The following is a 19,100-nucleotide window of genomic DNA, read 5'->3' as shown; positions in this document are numbered from 1 at the left end:
TTTTTCTAAATAAAAGCACTCACAGACAGTCAAAATCCTGCATTTAGACAAGCCAAATTCCTTTCTTGGATATTTGGCATTAGCTGTTTATAGGATGTATAACAGAGGTATTGAGTACAGTAATCAAAAAAGGCTGCTCCTGAAAGCCTACAGCCAGTCCTCTGGCTTTGGGCTGTCAGTGTCTACATTCTGAGGTCCAAAGTCTTCCTCTAACTGGAATGTCTGGAAAGCAAAATGGACCTAAGAAGAAAGTTCAGATAACACTAAAAATATCACTTATGGTAAAGCGGGGAGATCCAAGCAGGTCTTTAGTATCAGAATATGATTTGTTGATGGGTAAGTGGAAAAAGAGGAAACAAATATTCAAGCTATTTTTCATATTGTTATGAAATAAAAGCTTTACAAGTACCTGTATTTTAAAAACACTTTATTTCTGTTTGCTATGTACTTGGAGATCTCAAATAAATCTTTTCTGTTTTTGAAAGATTTCTTGGATGGCTTAGATGAATGGGTGTGGATGGGAAGATTTTGGCTATTAATCATAAGGTTCAATTTTTCACCAGAGCATCTTTTCATACAAATATTTGAGCTGAAGCATTTGAAGCAAAAAGAATTTGAAGCTAACTAAAATTATTTCCTTTTTCAATTAAGTATATTTCACTTGCCTGGTTGCTTGTATTACAAATGAATCACAATTTTTTTAGGGCAATCGAGATCAGACGTTCTCCTTTAAATATAGAAAAAACAAATGTCCCAAATATTCTTCTTTAAAATGTCTCTTTTTTAGGGGGAAGAAAACCCTCATCCTGTACATGCCACAGAGCAGCAACAGACACACAACCTATCTTCCCCAGCCTCAGCAAACATCTTCTTGCCTAAGCTCACACCTGCAGCCATATCAAGTTACACTTTGAGAGTCTCAGGAAAAGTACATGATTAACTTTAAGAATGTGCATATTTCTCACTACCTTCTGCAGACCTTAAGCATATGTTAATGAGCTTTTTTGCACGAGGATGATTTCCTGAAATGGGACCAAAGTTTTTTATCAGATATTACAAGTTCCACAAGCTCCAACTTCCTACAACCTCCAGTATGAAAATGTTGCAGGAGGCACCTGTGGCAATCCTCAGGCAGCCCTTCTCTTCTGAATCAGATATATCCAACAGCCAGAAAAGTGAGGAAACTCTACAGCTGGAGGATCTACCTTCTGGGGAATGATGGGAGTGGAGGGAAGGGGCTGAATACTTCAGGTGGTTCAAAGTATGACAGAATTTGTTGTAAAAATGGTGTGTATGGTTAACCCAATACTATTTGCCAAATTCCAGCATAGTAATTGACTATGTCAATTACAAGCATTACTGCATAGTCAAGACTCAACCAGTAATTTGTAAGCTGTGCTTGGATTTAGATGAATTTGTGTCATCTTCTATATTAAGTGGGGACAGTATTACTTAGAGTAATGAGTGGTTTTAATCATTCAGAACCAAGCGCTTTTGTAGCAAGCTCTGTAAGGAATATCTCCAAGGAAACAATGGATTTGCTTCCTATTTGCACAGTATAACAGTCTGTTTGGTGGCTGGTAAAGGTTATCACAACCATCAGCTGTAGAGAGGGATTGGGACATCCTTTCTGCTCAATTTAACAGCTCAAGAGAATCGTGATGTTCCTGGGCTGCACTGCCAGCTGTGGGGAGAACCACGGACACTATGTTCATTACTTTATCGGGAACTGTAATTACATACCTGCAGGAAGTCCTGCGTGCTGAAAAGTCAGAGTGACCATTTGACTTTAAGTATAATGAATAAAGACTCTCTGCAGTAATCTGCAGGCTTTGCCTGTAGATGTGGAGAGGATGAAGCTGTTGGTAGCACTGTCACTTTCCTATCAAAGGTGCAAGAACACTACAGAGGCATCTGCATGGGCTGTGCAAGCAAAGGTACTGCTTGATGATGTATGAGGGAGCTTTGTTCCTAAGTCAGAACTTCATTGACAAAATATTTTATAACACACAAAATCCCTGCACAGACCCTGGAGCATGCAGAAATACCACTGAACTTACATAGTTGCTTCCATAGCAAGCATATCCTTTTTTGAATTGTGTTTCTTTTCACCTATGAGTATCTTCCTTGGTGCATTTTAAAACTATACACAAACAAGCTTTAAACACAACACCAATATACACTAATACGCTAAGTATTGTTTTCAGGTAACTTTTTGTAAGCTATTGGTATTTGCTAGCTTTAAATTTTCTCTTCTTTTAGTAAATGTTGAGGTAGTTCTTTATACTGTCATGCTAATTTCCATTTTGGAGAGCTGAAAGTTGTAGTTCATGGTAACATTTTGGCATCTTCAGTTAGATTTTCAGGTATAGCTAGGCCTAGGGGTCAGCTCAGGAAGAGGCATGTTTAAAAGTCCTTCTCACCCCAGGATTAAAATACATTGTGATAATTCAGATTTTAAAAAACAAAACAAACCAAACCCAACAAAATAGACCTAAATGTATCTAATATACTGGAGAACTACGTAGCATTAAGTGCTGCCAGCTGAGAGACTCAAGTATAAAAGTGATTTGAGATTGCAGGCCCTAAGCCAGTGGAAGCTGAAAATCTTTGCAGATGTGATGTGGTCATTCTCTGTTGACGTTGGTGGTCATGCTGTTATCACAGCACTGCTCCCACAGCTGTCATTGGAGCGATGTTGGCAGAGCCTCTGCTGGGAGACATCTGCCTTGCTCTTCTAACCTGAGTTGAAATGCTATGATGACAGCTGCACAGAAAGTGAAGAAAAAGGGAAGACAATAGAAATCTGAAAGAAATATTGAAGATATAAATGGAAGCAACTCTGCTAACCACTGTCAAGAAAATGCAGCTACAGGGGTGTCATTTTTATTTCAGTTACAGTGCTGTAAATCTGGGATTAAGTTAAGTAATTCTATATTTACACCAATACAATCAGAATCTGCCTTGGATCCCTATAGTAATTTTAATTCACTTCCCTTCTCTATTTATGCTACAGTGGCTCTTCACAGCAGCATGCTATGACCACACAACATACACATGACATTTTATGGCAACGCTACAAAAGAAGTTGACCACTGAATGTAACAGCTTGCAGTCAACTTCTATGAATGTCAAGAGAAGAGAGGTTGCTTTCGGTGTACTCTGATCTATTGTTTTTCATTGGAAGGATAGCAGTGATGCGTCAATTTTTATCTCCAAGCAACATCCACTGTTCTGGCAGTTAAAAAAAAAACTATTACAACATACAGAAAATGGTATTTTTGTTGAGAACATCATGTCTATATTTTTCTATTGTTCTGTATATTAAGCCTTACCCCCACTTATGTGTAACTTAGTCCCAGTGGAAAAACTATTGTAACTGGTATGTATTTGTTATAAAGACTTGGAACACAACAAATACTTTAAGAGCACATACATAAACTAGATGAGCTCAGAGAAACACAGACCATTCTGCTAGCCTGCTTAAATCATGAACGAGCTGAAACATTGTTCAAATACAACAACTGAACACCTCACATACTGAATTGAACAACCACCCTCCACACACCTGCTTTTCAGGTGCAAGAGATTAAACTGTAGCCTAAAGCCTGGCTCTCTGCTGTAAGTGAATTGAGCCCTAACGCAAAAAAGCCCACCTCACTCCATTGCACTTACAGCTCAAGTATTAAAGAATCTGTACACTGAGGCATCCTTGCCTCTGTGTTTGGTACAGACTGGACGGTGCTGGAAAAGTGGACTTTTGAGGAACACACAACTTGAATCTGCATGACTTAGAGCAGATGGAGGATAAGAACAGCCTGCTGTGCGTGCGACATTACCTTACCTAACTGTATGTGGCAACATGCCAAATGTGTGGGTGTCCTGGCCATCAAATGAGTGTACCTTTACAGGCATAATACCTTGCTGTATTTTTATGTAATGAAAGCATTTGGTTTCCTTTCTTTTTTGGGGCTGAGGCTTGGAAACATACACACTGTACACGTGCCATGATATATAGCAGTAGCACTCCTCCACAAAGTACAATTTCTTTCTAGGATGCCAAAGTACCTGTGGCTGAATACTTGCACATAACAAAACTGTGTAGTCACAAAGTGAACGTATGTGAAAGTATGCAAAAGCAACAGGGGAGACAATGAAGGAAGCTGCACAGACTTCCCTTGGTGCTAAAAAAGTATTTAGAGAGAGATTTCCTGCAACAAACATGAGTAATAAATAAATAAAACAGTGAAAGAAAATAATAAAACTGCCTATAATCATATCCACATTACCAAATTATGCAATAATCAATACTTATGGTTATCCCATTTTGTAGGCAAACATCTGCTAATGGTTCTTTTTTCTGTTTCTGAGCATCCATGTCTTCCTACTGAGATCTGGTTTGGATTATTTCCAGAAGCTCCTTTATAGTTTCTGTTCCCTAAACATAGTGGTTTTGTTGTGGTGGTGTTCCTCTGTTTTGTGAGGGTAAAGAGGGCCATGTCTGTGTTTTCTGCCCCAGTTTCTCTCCTCACATCCAGGAGCTCGCTCCAAAGAGCTGCGATAACCAAACTTGGGCAATAGAAGAACAGGATCCTCTTCCCTGTTCCTTGCTGTTCTCTGGCTGCTCTGAACAGCCCTAATCTTCTGCGTCAGCAAATGTTAACAAGGAAGATGCTATTATTTTCTCAGGATAATGTAACTTGCTTTAGTGCCTTTAATGTGGGTTACACTTTTTTCCAGTTACAGAATTTGTGCACAGCTTCCTGCAATAACTCCTTCACATTCACCTATGTGGTCCCCAGGGACAGAGCCCCTGGGCTTCAGATCAGGCCATGGACCAGCTTGTGTCCACCTTCAGTTTGTTTATCACCATGGAACAGCAATAACAATAGTAGTATCAAACAAGAAAAAAAGCAGAAGGCCTCAGCAAAGGTGAGAAGTCTTGGCAGTATTAACTGAGAAAAGGAACATTAAATAAGAAACGCTATACTATATCAGTGACTAAACATCAGAGACTAATTCAAGACCCTTGAATGCAATGACAGAGGTGTTACGGGACTGCTCAGATGCAGGGTCAGCTTTACACAGAACAGAAGAAACAAAAGAGTTAACTTGAGAGCAAAATTGATCATGAGCAATGAGACCTTTTCTGTTTCAAAGGAAAATTCCATGCCTTCCCTTCTGGTTGGCCTGCCATAGCGGATATGCTTTTGGAGTACAGCATGTACAGTGCATAAGCAACTATTGGCATTCATGGTTGGCTTCCAAATCAGCAGTGCTTAAAAATATGAAGTGCAAACTTGGCTCTCTCTTCTGTCCTGGGTTTTGTTTTGTTATTGTTGTTTTTGTTGTTCTTGTTGTTGCTCTGAAGCAGTATTTGCTCACTTTTAAAAAAAAAAAATCTAATTTTAACTCCGTGGATGTATTACTCCTTTATTCAATTAAAATGCTCTTCCTTTCCTTCTGATGTCAGTGGCAGACAGTTGGCAGTTTGCTGTAAAGAAACAGTGCTGTAGCTGACTGTGCGAATCAGCACTTCTCCTGAAGACATTAAATATCCTCTCAGACCACCCTGGAGCAATACCAGAAGGAATACCTCCACTAGCACAAATACAGTAACTATTCTGCCCAGGTACTGGAGGCTCTGTGGAATTTGCTCTAGAAAATGTTACTAAACTGACTGACAAGCAAGGATCAGCCTGAGAACTTCAGGTTTGTGGTAAGCAATCATCTGTCCTAATTAGCAAAACAGTTATACATGCTCTCTTCCCAAAACAGTGTATCTTGCTAGAATGAAAAGACATTGCTCTAGGTATTGTTAATATTATTCCAGTATCTACACGTGCTGGTGGCAGAATGAGACACTCAAGATGGCTAGCAGTAAAAACCTTCAGTGTGAATGAAGATGATTACTACTCAGAGGCAAGCAGCAGGTCAGCATGTCCTTGGACATGGATAATGTTAACAACGTGGAAGTGTTCAAGAATGGACTGGTCAGAGCAGCTGTGCAAGTATGAGGAAATTGCTCTCACCAGAGCTGTGGCAAGAAGAAAACCCGGGGACGGGATGACAGCAGGGAGTAACGCTCAAGGAAGGGACTTCTTCACATTCAAAACTAGCTTCTTTATGTAGCTGTAATCTCCTATGCCAACAGATTCACATATACCATGGGTGCAGTTCAGGTAAATTATACATAACCAAGCAAGGAGGGCAGACCAAGGTTTTTCAACCTTTATGCCTATGTATAATTATAAATATGTCTCCACACAGTAATATTTTGGATTGTTTTAGTTATTTAGTATTCAGAAAGAAGTATAGGAGAATTGAAACAATTAAAAAACCCCAAATAAATCAGGAGAAAATGTGTGTGTCAAACTTACTTCATGAGCACATCAAAAATCATATGGTCTCCTATTAGCAACAAAGACAGAAAGTCCCCAGCCTCAGTTATTTCTCCAGACCTACCTCCGTTTCATTGAAGGGCATCTGTCCAATGACACTATCCCTCAAGCAGTCATTGTTGCAGAGATGACCTCTTGCTAGTAAAAATGACCACACCATGGAAACTAAACCTCTCCAAGTACCTTTCCTTATGCAATTAAGAAGGGTTAGGTGGACAGACAGCACTTTCATAGAACTCTTCTGCTTTGTCATAAAGCTTTAGAAGAAAAAAAATATTATAGGATGCATTGGTACAGATCACCAACAGAAAGCTAGCTCATACCAGCGTGGCCTTCACTTCAGTGACACCAGTGGAGACTTGCCAATGAAAGCCCTCTTGCCTTCTTTGGTTTGGGAAAATGCATTACAATAGGAAATAGGTCAACTATCATGATGTTAAATACAGTTTTGCTCATACTGCAGGGAAGAACAGTAATGTTTAAAGCTGTGTCTTGGTCAGAATTAGCCTGTGAACTGGCTGAAGAGAAACATGAATAAAAGTACCATTCCCCTTTCTGTTCCTGCTTGAAACTTCACTGTATCATGGTTGAAAACACATATGCTCTTTCTCACAGTGGGGAAGAGCCTAAAATGCCTCATGTCTAAAATGTTCAGACAACAGTCTCTTGTCTGTTCCGTACTTATTAGTTGCTTGACTCTAATAAGGTTGTTATTAAAAGAACCCAGTTTAATGTCTATCATGTTGTATTGACTTCATGTCAAATAATGATTATATAAATAATCTTTGAGCCATGGAAACTCGCAGGATATGTTGTCAAAGTCCTTGTAGTGTTTGTCTCAGGTATCATTAAGACAGATGAAGACTATAAGAAATTCTAAATAAAATACAAATTCATGAAAAAGAAGGTTTTTTTCTTCAGAAATGTTTTGCACTTTATTTGTAACTGGATTTAAACACACTTCATCCATTCCCACCTTTCATCAGAGATCCTGTGCTCTTGGATCCCAGGGTTTTTTCAGTTTTCCAGTCTGAACAACTCTACCACCAGAGATTTTCCGGTTTTCTTCAGAATTTCTCCTTTTCCTTCCTCTCCAAAGTCCTTGTTGAAAGCCTTCAACAAATCAAATACTTGACAGCAACTTCTTTTATCTTCATTTTAAAACCCTGTCACCTATGTTTCTGTAGAATGATATTTTAAACTAGCCTAGAAGAGTGATTTATAAGCTTAGAGACTGCTTTATTTGACCTCCTTCAACTTGAAAGGACATGTAAAAGGAAACAGAGATTCATCTTCTGCTATTCCATGGGCTCCCAAGCTCCTTTTCATTGAGAACAGGACAAAATCATTTATCCTGAGTAAAATATTGCAGGTTACACACACCTTACTATCTCTATAATATATTGTGTTTTAACTTACATTTTTCTCACGATGTATTAATGCTAAATGCAGTAACCGGTAAAAACCTCCAGTGCCTTCATTTTTCCTTCACTGGTGACTTGCCAAAGCATCAATACTTGGTTCTGCCTTCATGACATTTTACTTTGACAATCATGTGGTCAAATAAGCTAAAAATAAAGGAACCTGGCTTTTTCTTTCTACCTGAGAATCGAGACGGAAATTATGCAGTGGTGCAAAGGGGATTCAGAAGTCAGATATAACCAGTCATGTTGTGTGAGTTTCAATGGAATAAATGAGACTTCAGTCATAGGCGTTAATGTGACCTTACCAATGTAAAGTGTTAAACCATTAACATGGTTTGTGGTTTTAAGTACAGAGAGCTTAGCCTGCTCAGTCACATGGCAGCTGTGCTAGAAATACATGCCAAAGCTGGGAAGTATATTGATTAGTATGTACAAAAACAAAACACAAAGCATTTGGAAATTGAAATCAAGTGGTTAAACAAGACTAACTTAATCAAAATCTGTCAGAGTCCCTTTGCTAGCCACAGGTTATTAATTTAGAATCCATTATGCTATCCAGAAGTCCTTCCTAGCACAACAAGAAAGGTTTAATTCTCTTATTCATCTTTTGGTTCATGACTGTAGGAGTAAAGATTGATTTCCTGCTTCTGTTAATAAATATGGACAGGGAAAAGAGAAAGGATAAGAAAGTGGAAAGTAGGGGGGAGGTGTAGCTGTTGCTGAGCTTTTCAGGATACAAGACAACTGAGTAGTTATGGAAAATAGTTTGGAGTAGCCAGTCACCCCTGGTAACTGCTGGCCTGGAGCCCGATTCCCTTACCTGTATTGGGATATCCCCTGCTTGGCCAAGTCAGGTCTCCTTCCTTCTATTCCCCAACCTGCACTTGGTAGAGCAGCACAGGCCAAGTCAAAGTGAGGCTCAAAACTGACTGACAGAAAGAGAGACCAAAACCCAGATGATAAGGGAAAAGAAAGAGACTCAGAGAACATGGAAAAGGCAAGGCAGGACCTCACTTTTGTCAGGTTGCTGGTTTGTTGGGAACAGCCAGGTACCATCTCATGTTTGATGGCCTAGGTCTAGCGGAAGCTGTGCAGTGGAGGAAAGAATCAACCAGTGGCCTTTCCTCTGGAAGTTCTTCAGAAACCTCTTCCACCATATGCCTGCTAGTTTTCTTTTTAAAGGTTCAGCAGAGACATGGATTCAATGGATGGACCACTCGGTGGATAAGAAAGCAGTTGGATGGTCGCACTCAAAGAGTTGTGGTCAATGGCTCAATGTCCAAATGGAGAATGGTGATGAGTGGCATTCCTCAGGGGTCGGTACTGGGACCGGCACTGTTTAAAATCTTTGTCAGTGACATGGACAGCTGGACCGAGTGCACCCTCAGCAAGTTTGCTGATGACACCAAGCTGTGTGGTATGGTTCACACGCTAGAGGCAAGGGATGCCATCCAGAGGGACCTTGACAGTCCTGAGAGGTGGGCCTGTGCGAACCGCATGAAGTTCAAAAAGGCCAAGTGCAAGGTCCTGCATGTGCGTCGGCACAATCCCACGCACAACTATAGGCTGGGCGAGGAATGGATTGAAAGCAGCCCCGAGGAGAAGGACTTGGGGGTATTGATTGATGAAAAGCTGAACATGAGCCGGCAGTGTGTGCTTGCAGCCCAGAAAGCCAACTGTGTCCTGGGCTGCATCAAGAGAGGCGTGACCAGCAGGTCAAGGGAGGTGATCCTGCCCCTCTACTCCCCTCTTGTGAGACCCCATCTGGAGTACTGCATCCAGCTCTGTGGGCCCCAGTACAGGAGAGACATGGACCTGTTGGAGCGAGACCAGAGGAGGGCCATGAAGCTGATCAGAGGGCTGGAGCACCTCTCCTATGAGGACAGGCTGAGAGAGTTGGGATTGTTCAGCCTGGAGAAAAGGTGGCTCTGCGGAGATCTAATTGCAGCTTTCCAGTACCTGAAGGGGCCTACAGGAAAGATGGTGAGGGACTTTTTATCAGGGGGTGTAGTGACAGGACAAGGGGTAATGGGTTCAAGCTGAAGGAGGGTCGATTTAGATTAGATGTTAGAAAGAAAGTCTTCCCTGTGAGGGTGGTGAGACACTGGAACAGGTTGCCCAGAGAGGACAGGTTGGCCATGGAGGCCCCATGCCTGGAAGTGTTGAAGGCCAGGTTGGATGGGGCTTTGGGCAACGTGGTCTAGTGGAGGGTGTCCCTGCCCACGGCAGGGGGGTTGGAACTAGATGATCTTTGAGGTCCCTTCCAACCCAAACCATTCTATGATTCTATGCTTCTATCAACAGGTGATGTGAGATCAAACAGGCTATCTCTTCGTTATTTCTCTCACCTATTTTGGTCCACTAATTTCTCACTTCACCTTTTCCTTATCTGTCACATAGGATCTTCATGCCACCCTAAATTGGATCAGAAAGACCTCTTTGAATGAGTGACTGTTGTCTCAATTTCTTAACCCTTCTGCCATCTTTAACTCTTACATCTAATTGCAGCACTTCATGAACTCTTACCGATTTCTCAGAGATGATTTCACAATTACAATAGACACACAGTCTCCAGTTATCACAAAGGTAGGGAGAAGTCAACAAGTAAGTAAGAAATTGTGTTTCATTTCAGCCAGGGATGCTTACTGGAATGTGAGGTTCCACTCGAGCAAACTAGTGGAGGAAACTAAGGATCCTGATCTAGCTGTCACAGCTAAATCTGGTTTACATTCCAAGAACATTCTTCAGGATTTCCACCAACCACTATAAAGTTCTAAACAATCCATCCAACCCTTTAGGCTGGTGAGTCTTTCTCCATGGTAAACGTGCTCAATGTTTCACAACACATTCTCTCAGAGATGGCAGTTAGCCACCTGGCAGCCAGTCTTATGAAAGGTTTTCTTCCTTTTAATTATAAAAATACCCACACAAATGCCGCCCTTGCCTATCATATTGTTTCCAGAATACAGTTCAAAGTGATTTATGAAGGAGTAAATTAACACATTCTTACTATGGTCATTATAGCTATAGTTGATTGGGCAGTACCACGTGCTGTGTTTTTGCAGTTTAGGTACCAGAATCATTCATTTGATCTGATTTACGCTGACAACATTCAGTGCTGTCACTCTTATGATATAGCAACTTGTCAATGCCAGCTATTTAATTTTGTAAAGCCTTTACCCCAAATTTATTAATGATGGGTCCTAAATGGCAATTCAGGCCTGAAGAGTCTTATATTTTGGGGGCAGTGAACATCCTCGAAACAGGCTTACATTAATGTATCTTGCAATGGGGCAGACTAGAAACACTCACACAGAGAGCGATAGCTGTTCAGATGAGCTTTGCAGCTGCTCCCTTCCGCTACAACCAGAAGAATGAAATATTCAGATCACCATAATATAAAAAAATGAAAAGGACTGGATCTAGAACTAAGGCTGGGTTTTCCTCTTGCTTCAATGCATAGTTATACATAGACACAGATCAGTGCCTGCTGTTGCCTGTATGAATTTTACTATTCACTTCAGTAGCTGTATGGTTGGTCCTCTCTACACTAGGGGGTGATTGACTAGTTATTTAATTAACTAGTTTAAGCAGCATTAACAATAATCTCAGCAGTACCCAATGGATTTTCTGCTTTAAATATACTGTGCACTTCCCTATTTATAGTAAACACCAGCAGTGGGATTCATCTGTCCAAATATAGATTCTGCATTGTAGGTGTCTGTATCTGAGTTAACTGTCTAGGCTCCCTTTACAGTCAAGGGAACAGGCCTTCTGAGGGCAGAGTTCCTCTCATCCCATTTCTGATGTTTAAAATAGATTAAAAGAATCACCTTCATTTAGGAGATAGAGTAGGAAGGCCTATTTCTGTCCATTCACTATGGAGGGAGTTTGGACAACTGGCAACGGTATAGATGCCTATGCTGTAGAGACTACAACACAGAGAGATACTTCCTGCCCTAAAGTAATACCAAGAAGGCTGCAGCCATCAAGCAGCCCCTGTGTTTCCTCAGATGAGCAATCTACCACTCTGCTGCCTTGCAATAATGTTAGCCTCTATCTTCTACTCATTTCATTTGGAAGCAGGGCATGTTCAAGAATGGTATTTCAGACCCACCCTTCTTGCTGGCTTTCACTCTTCTCCCCGTAGTTTCAACTCCATGGTCTCATTTTACTGCCAAGGAGGTAACGAGCTATTCAAATGAAACAGTGCTGCTGTGTAGCTGGTTGAGGAGATCATTGTTGAGCAATGTAACATGCTCTTATCCTTTGTCCCCAGAGGACTGAGCAAACGTTTTGTGAGGCAATCCCATTTACTGCTGATGCCAATGCCAGGAAATGAACAATCTGTGTTAGCTTTTGACTTTTAAAAACAATGGGCTGGATGCAATGCCCTCTGAAGTTACCAGGAGTCTTGTTCTTCCTTTGTTTTCAAAGGGCATGGGGTCAGGCTCAACACTAGAAGTTTATTTTGCTTTGTTTATACACTTAATGAGAAATAAAAGTTAAAAGCAGGTGTAGTTGTGATTATGAGTAGTTGATCTATATGGCGAAAGCAGAACGTGATTTTTAAACAAACAACAATCAACTTTCCTAGTTAAAATGTTTTTGTACTAATTGCAGATGGAATTTTTTATCACGCATGTCCTAGTTTAAGGTTTATATAGGAGATGATTGGCCTCTGCATTATAAAATCTAGATACACAACAATTTTGTTATAAAGTTCTTGTTATGCTTTTAAAGAAGAATTTACCAAACAATATGTGTATTGCTGATGATTCATTTGTGTAGCAGTTCTTCCCTAGTTTGACAATCTTTTATGTAAATATTGATAAGGCTTCTAACACTCATGTTCCCCTTTCCTCCATTTTCCCCCTCCCTATGTGAAACCTTCCTCTGAGGACCATGCATGATCCACAGCACATGTATGTATGGGGTATAATGCACAGGCTTCTCATCTCACTTAAGAGTCTGAAGAAACTGCTGCAGTCCAAAACCAATTACCAACATTTCTGAAACATTAGTTACCCCGAAAAAATGTTTATGATGTAGTACAGCAATGTTATTATCCTTACTTTAGAGGTAAGAAATTGAATCACAAAAGAAAATAATTGACTTATTCATGATCACATAGACTCAAGAACAGTCTTTCCTGAGGCTATGCCTCATGCCCGTAGGCAGTGAACTACATATCCTCAGTTCTACTCTATGCATATACATATCGATTTTTCGTTAAGTTCATTGACTACCCTCCCTATCTGTGATACGGCTGATTTGCAGGAAAGACTGGTTTGTAGGGAGTCTAACCCATAGGGACAAAAACCACTTCAGCCATTTAGGTGATCATGGCACTACTGAGGCTGAACACAAAGTTGCAGCTGGGCACTTTTTGTGCATATGGCACAACTGCCTACTAGGACTTGGACTGTACCTACCGCACAACTCGTGTATCACCAAACATCATCTTCTTAGGTTATAGGATGGGTATAACTGGTAGTAATCTCTCCTTCAAGAGGCTTTCTTGTGTATGGAAACATATATAACATCTTCATAATTTAACATATTTTTTACTCTCTTTTAACACCTTTATTGTGACCTGGAGGGGTGATGGAGTAAACTCTCATCAAGTCTGCAGGTGACACCAAACAGGGGGAACCAGTTGATGCACTTCAGGGCAGGGCTGCCATTCACAGTGACCTGGATAGGCTGGAGGAACGGGTCAGCCACAACCTTGTGAAATTCAGCAAGGGGAAATGGAAAGTCCTGCACCTCACAAGGAATAGCCCCAGCAATGATATAGGCTGGTGACTGACTAGCTGGGGAGCAGCTCTGTTGAGGAAGATCTGGGAATCATGTTGGGCAGTCAGAATGAGCCAGCAACCAGCCTGGCAGCAAGGAAAGCCAACAGCATCCTGGGCTGTTTCAGCAGAAGCACAGCCGAGAAAGTGATAAACTCCCTTTACTCAGTGCTTGTTAGACCACATCTAAAACACTCTGTACAGTTTTGGATTCCCCAATACAAGAAATCCATTGATACATTGGCACACATTCAGCAGAGGGCTACCAAGATGCTCAAGGGTCTGGAGCACTTGTCCTGGAGGGAGAGGCTGAGGGAAATGGTGCTTGTTCTGCTGGTGAGGAGACAGCTTTCAAGGGACCTAACTAGCAACCTGCCAGTATGTATGAGGAGGTGGCACCAGGCTCTTCACAGTAGCACATGGTGGGAGGATGACAGACAATGGGCATAAACTGAAATAAGAGACCTTCACAGTGGATACAAAGAAAAACTTTTCCCTGTGTCAAGCAGAAAAACAGGTTAGCAGAGAGGCAGTGCATTCCCCGTTCTTTGAACTTTTCAAGACCTGACTGAAAGGTAACCTGCTTGAGAAAGAGGTAGGACTAGAGACCTCAGAGGTTCGTTCCAACTTGAATTATCCTACAATCTTATGAAAGAGAGTTGTCAGCAAGAGATTTTGTCTGGGAAGCACCAAATAATATTTTCGAGCTGCAGACTTCAGGAAAGAGTGTAAATGCACATTACATATTCTGCACAGAGCAGTTACTTCCTTTATATAACAGCCTTTTCATTGTTCCTATTTTTAATCCCTTTATTATCACCAATCACCACTAATGCAAGGAGTGAGACAGAAGGAGTGTGGACTGCCATACTGTTTATGATGGCTTTTGAATGCACTGCAGAGCACGCACAAAATTGCTTATGTTTATGGAGAGACATTCTAGCCTCTGCCTCACTACAAAAATATGTGCTTTGCTTATGCAAAATACTCACAAGTCTAAAGTAATTAAAGTTGCTCTATTTCTATCTAATATTTCATAGTCAGAAGTGTGCGAGCGTGCACTACGCGACACACCACAATGAGTCTGACACACTGGAGAGGTATCTGAGCTGCAACTGAGTTATTGTGCAAGCACATACCATCTGTGCAATAAAAGGGGCGGCCTGAATATAGCATTTTGAATGAATATTTATCCCATACTCTACTATCCAGGCCAGAGGCCTGGAAATCATGGCCAAATGGCCATATTTATATTTTTCCACGTGGACAATAAAGTAGAATAATTGACAAAAGAAGAGGATGGGGCAATGCAGATGTAGGGTATCCCTAGAACAAATGTGTGTTGTCATCTCTTTCCCTGATAGACCTTAAAATTTGAAGACACACCTCTTTTGCTTCCTATGCGGAAGAGGTGTCACCCCTTTCTTTTCCAAGGATAAAAGTCACAGAACTACAGCTTTCATTTTTTGTTCTTTTCAGTCCTGGGATGGTATGACAGTGGGGAGAAATAAATCCGACATTGGCTGGATGTACCAATTTGAAACACAGTCTCAGTACTATTTCCTGCACTGGCTTTGCTGCCCGCTGCCAGGCATCTTCTGTGTGAGGGTAGCTGTGCTTCAGGGCTGGTGGGAAGGATCACTGTAGAGCAGACTGATTTCCAGGTCCCAGAGCAGACCCAATGTCTTATGCACCCAGACCCCTCCTGGGCTTTTCAGCACAGCTTTCTCCCACAGGGTCAGTACTCTGTTTGTCCAAAAAGTGAAAAGGGCAGTGATAAAGCCGATGAGTGGTTTCCAGCTTGTTTTCTTTACTCAGGTCTTATTTACACTCCAGTTCCCAGAAGCCTCTGTGACCAGTTGTGAACTAGTAGCCTCATTTCACCAGAAGAACCAAGGGAAAAAACAGGAGCAAAATGTGAAAGCAAGAAAGTTTTCACTGAGTTGTCTAAAATGCTTTGGGCTTGTCTATGCATGGGATTTTGTGCTGATCTAACAAAACTGAATTGGGGTTGCATCAATTTAATTAATTCACTGCAAAAGCTGTGTAATCTAATCCTTTGTTTTGGTTAACACCTATAGAACTGAAACATCTGAGCAATAGCTACATAAAGAGCTCAAAGGCATAAAAAAGACTCAAGCTCCAGCCCACCAATCTCAGTTTCGATTAAAGGCTAAGAAAGCATGCACTTCATGCCCCTATACTTTGCTGTAAAGCAAGGAGAAACAGAGAAAGTAGTAGATGTTCCTAATGTAAAGAAACTCATGCCTGGTAGGGATAGGCTAAACCAAATCAAGTAACTTTCAGGTCTTCTTCCTCCTTCATAAAACTAGAACTAAATGCCCAAAGCTTTTTTTTTTTTTTTTTTTTTTTAATATTGCAAGCCACCTTTAAGAACAGAGGGAAAGAGTCTCCTTGACAATATTGTATGAGTCCCTCAAGGCTTTTCCAACACTTCATTTTAGTCATCTGGAACAACTTATTGATACACAGTCATCCCTTTCAGAAATTTCCAGAGAAATTTACCCACTATTACTCACACTGTAAATCCTTAGGGAGCAGTTCAGTCAATGCTTTTGTGTATAGTGACTCCTGCCACACACAACAGTGCCAGACTCATGGAGACCATCAGAGCTTTCTGAATAATCAGCAAAAATGGATTGCTTTCTGAGTTTGCCCATTGGCAGCTGGCAGCATCTCTAATGGTAAGTTGGCCACTCCTCCCCCTTCCATTTGCCTGTGTGAATCCTGAAAGGGAAACCTCAGGGAACCCAGGAGGCATTAAATTAGCTGAGGTGGAGGTTATCTGCTGACTACTGATTGCAGCAGAAACAGACTAAAATTAGCATGGTTAACCCACTAAAAGGCAACAAGTGATGGCTTCTGTTGCTCTGCTGCATAAATGAGGAGGGGGCTCAGGAGTCTTTCCCTCTTACACTCTTAAATACAGATTAACCAGAAACCCTGTTTGTGCTCCCCTGAGACTAAAAGTGGGGCTGGGAATTACAGAATCTGGGATTGGCTCCAGCAAAAATACATTCTGCACTTCTTCACAGTGATGTAGCTGTTGTCTTTTCTACACAAGCCCCAGCAGGGCTCCCTGGAGGCATGCTGACCACCTCTTCTCGTTGAAAGCTGATTATTGCTGCGGTTGCGGGCATCCTTCCTTAGCTTGCCACTGCCTTCTGCAGCTGCAGCCCAGGTTCAAGAAAGCCAGCAGCCTCATGAGATAGCTTTGTACCGCACTCACTAAATGCACAGCTGGTCAGCTAGCTGGGCTGCGGATGAATATCCTCCTCCTGGCCCAACTGTGCTCCCAATGTTCTGCCAACTAAAACCAGTGGCACCAGCTACAACAGTAATGAATTCCTCCACAACATGCAGTGCCTTCTTTGATAGCCCAGTAATTTGGAAGATAATACAGAATTCTTCTAAGCCTTTCTTTAAAATCTTTATCACCATCAATTTCATTGCTCCCAAGTTAACATAATTTTTTTTTTCCCTTCCATTACGTTCAAATTTTTTGCTAGTCACATCTGTGATATCCTTTTAGGTACGATGGAATTATTAAGGGATAAGTGTAGTCAGAACTGGCCTCTGTTCTCATTATTTTGTTCTGACGTACATCAGTTAAAAGAGTTTTGTGCAGTTTCCTGAGCCAGATCTCTTCTTCTGGTCCTGTTTTTATTATTATTGTGAGACGTGATGTATATATCAAAGTATCGTTGTTTACACCAGAACCTTTACATTTTTTATTTTGCCATATAAGCCTCTCTTCAGTGTATAACACCAATAATGCTTCACTAACTTCAATTACTTGCACATTACAAGCACAAACACTTTGTGTTCTCTAGTGAACACATATACTCCCCCTTAAAGCCTTGTGCATATATATGCAAGCAGGCACACATGCAGGCCCACATTGCCCTTCCAGTGCAAAGAAATCACCTCTGTTCATAGAAATTTTCTGTGTTTACAGAAGAGGCATCTTTAGGCTCAGTTATTACAAAGCTCCATTATTTCTTTTGTTGTAGAATGGTAGGGCTGGAAGGGACTTAGGTAAGCCTCATTAAGCAACTCTTGAATTATGCATAATCATTGTGATGGAAGTTATAGGAGTGTTTATGATATTCTTACATGAATCAATTAAATATGGGACTTAAAATGACTCATCATGGTTCTGCAGCATTCACTTCCCATCTGTCTGACCTTTGTTCCCTACACAGGCACGCTGGATCTTCTTCCCACAAAAATCTGAACCTGGTATGTAACTGAAAAAATGCGGTATGACTTACATCCATCACAGAATGAGAGCATGCCTTAAGCTGCAAGGTTTGTTACTCTGCATTCAAAAACATACTCACAAATCATCTCTCCAAACAGTACAGAATATCAGCTCTGGAAGTACTAGTGTTAGTTATTCATTGACACAGCTACTGAAAGGTTATGTGTCTTTACAGCTCACTGGCTTTATCTACTCATAGAGGAATACCTCACATAAAGCTGCACTGCCATCCTGCCCGTCAGTGTCTGTAACATTGCACACAACAGCATGCACAAACACTCCTCGCTATATGGAGTTGTCATCTTTCTTTGCCTCTGGATGAACCATGTCACATTCTTAGTTGCAACTGTAAAGACAGTAATAGGGGCAGTACTGCCAGCTCATTATGAATGCTCAAAATCCCTCCACCCATTGACCATCAAGGAATGTATTACAGCCTATGCAAGCAGTATGGCACACTCTATTTTCATAGAAGTCAATTGCAGGAGTATTAATTCATTTCCTTTCCCTTCACTATCTGGAACGTGAAAAGCGATGATCCACTAGGAAGACAAATAAAGCCAGATTCAGCTGAGCAAGGTCAAATCAAAACACTTTGGGCTGTGACTAAGGGCTTGAAGAACCAGCAGAAATGTGTCGCTGACTGCACTTGCACGACACAGCAGGTTCATGGCAGGAAGCTCTAAAGAGAATCTGTGTGCTGCCAATGCAACAATTAATTCCCTAAACCACCCTGCAATTCAGAGACAGTTGGGTAAGCATCTTAATACTTCCTATTGAAAGGCGGAAAAATTTCCCAAGAATTTCTATGATGTTTTTCCATTTCCAGCAGTTTGAAGGTACAAAAAAATAAATATCATCAAAGTGTGGTGGAGAAACGAAACACATGAGAATGTTTTATACCACCATAACACTGGTAATAATCACTATTAGCCTTATAAATTAGGTAAAATTCATAGAGAATAACCTACAACTAGTACAGAAAAAAACCCCTTTTAAATAAAAGGGACTGTTAACTTAAGCGATGCCTACAAACCCTCCATAATTCTCTATCATCATTTTGAGACTGCACAAGCATGGCATTTTTAATATCACCCCTTCATATTCTGATGCTCGTGCTCTCTATCTGCACAGTAGTAACAGTGAGGACATTACAGACCTACCTCTTACTTCAGGAGAATTAGAGAATACT

This window comes from Grus americana, chromosome 2 (assembly GCF_028858705.1).
Source record: "Grus americana isolate bGruAme1 chromosome 2, bGruAme1.mat, whole genome shotgun sequence".
NCBI classification, from domain to species: Eukaryota; Metazoa; Chordata; class Aves; order Gruiformes; family Gruidae; genus Grus; species Grus americana.
The sequence above is the reverse complement of the archived record's forward strand: the minus strand, read 5'-3'. Positions refer to the sequence as shown.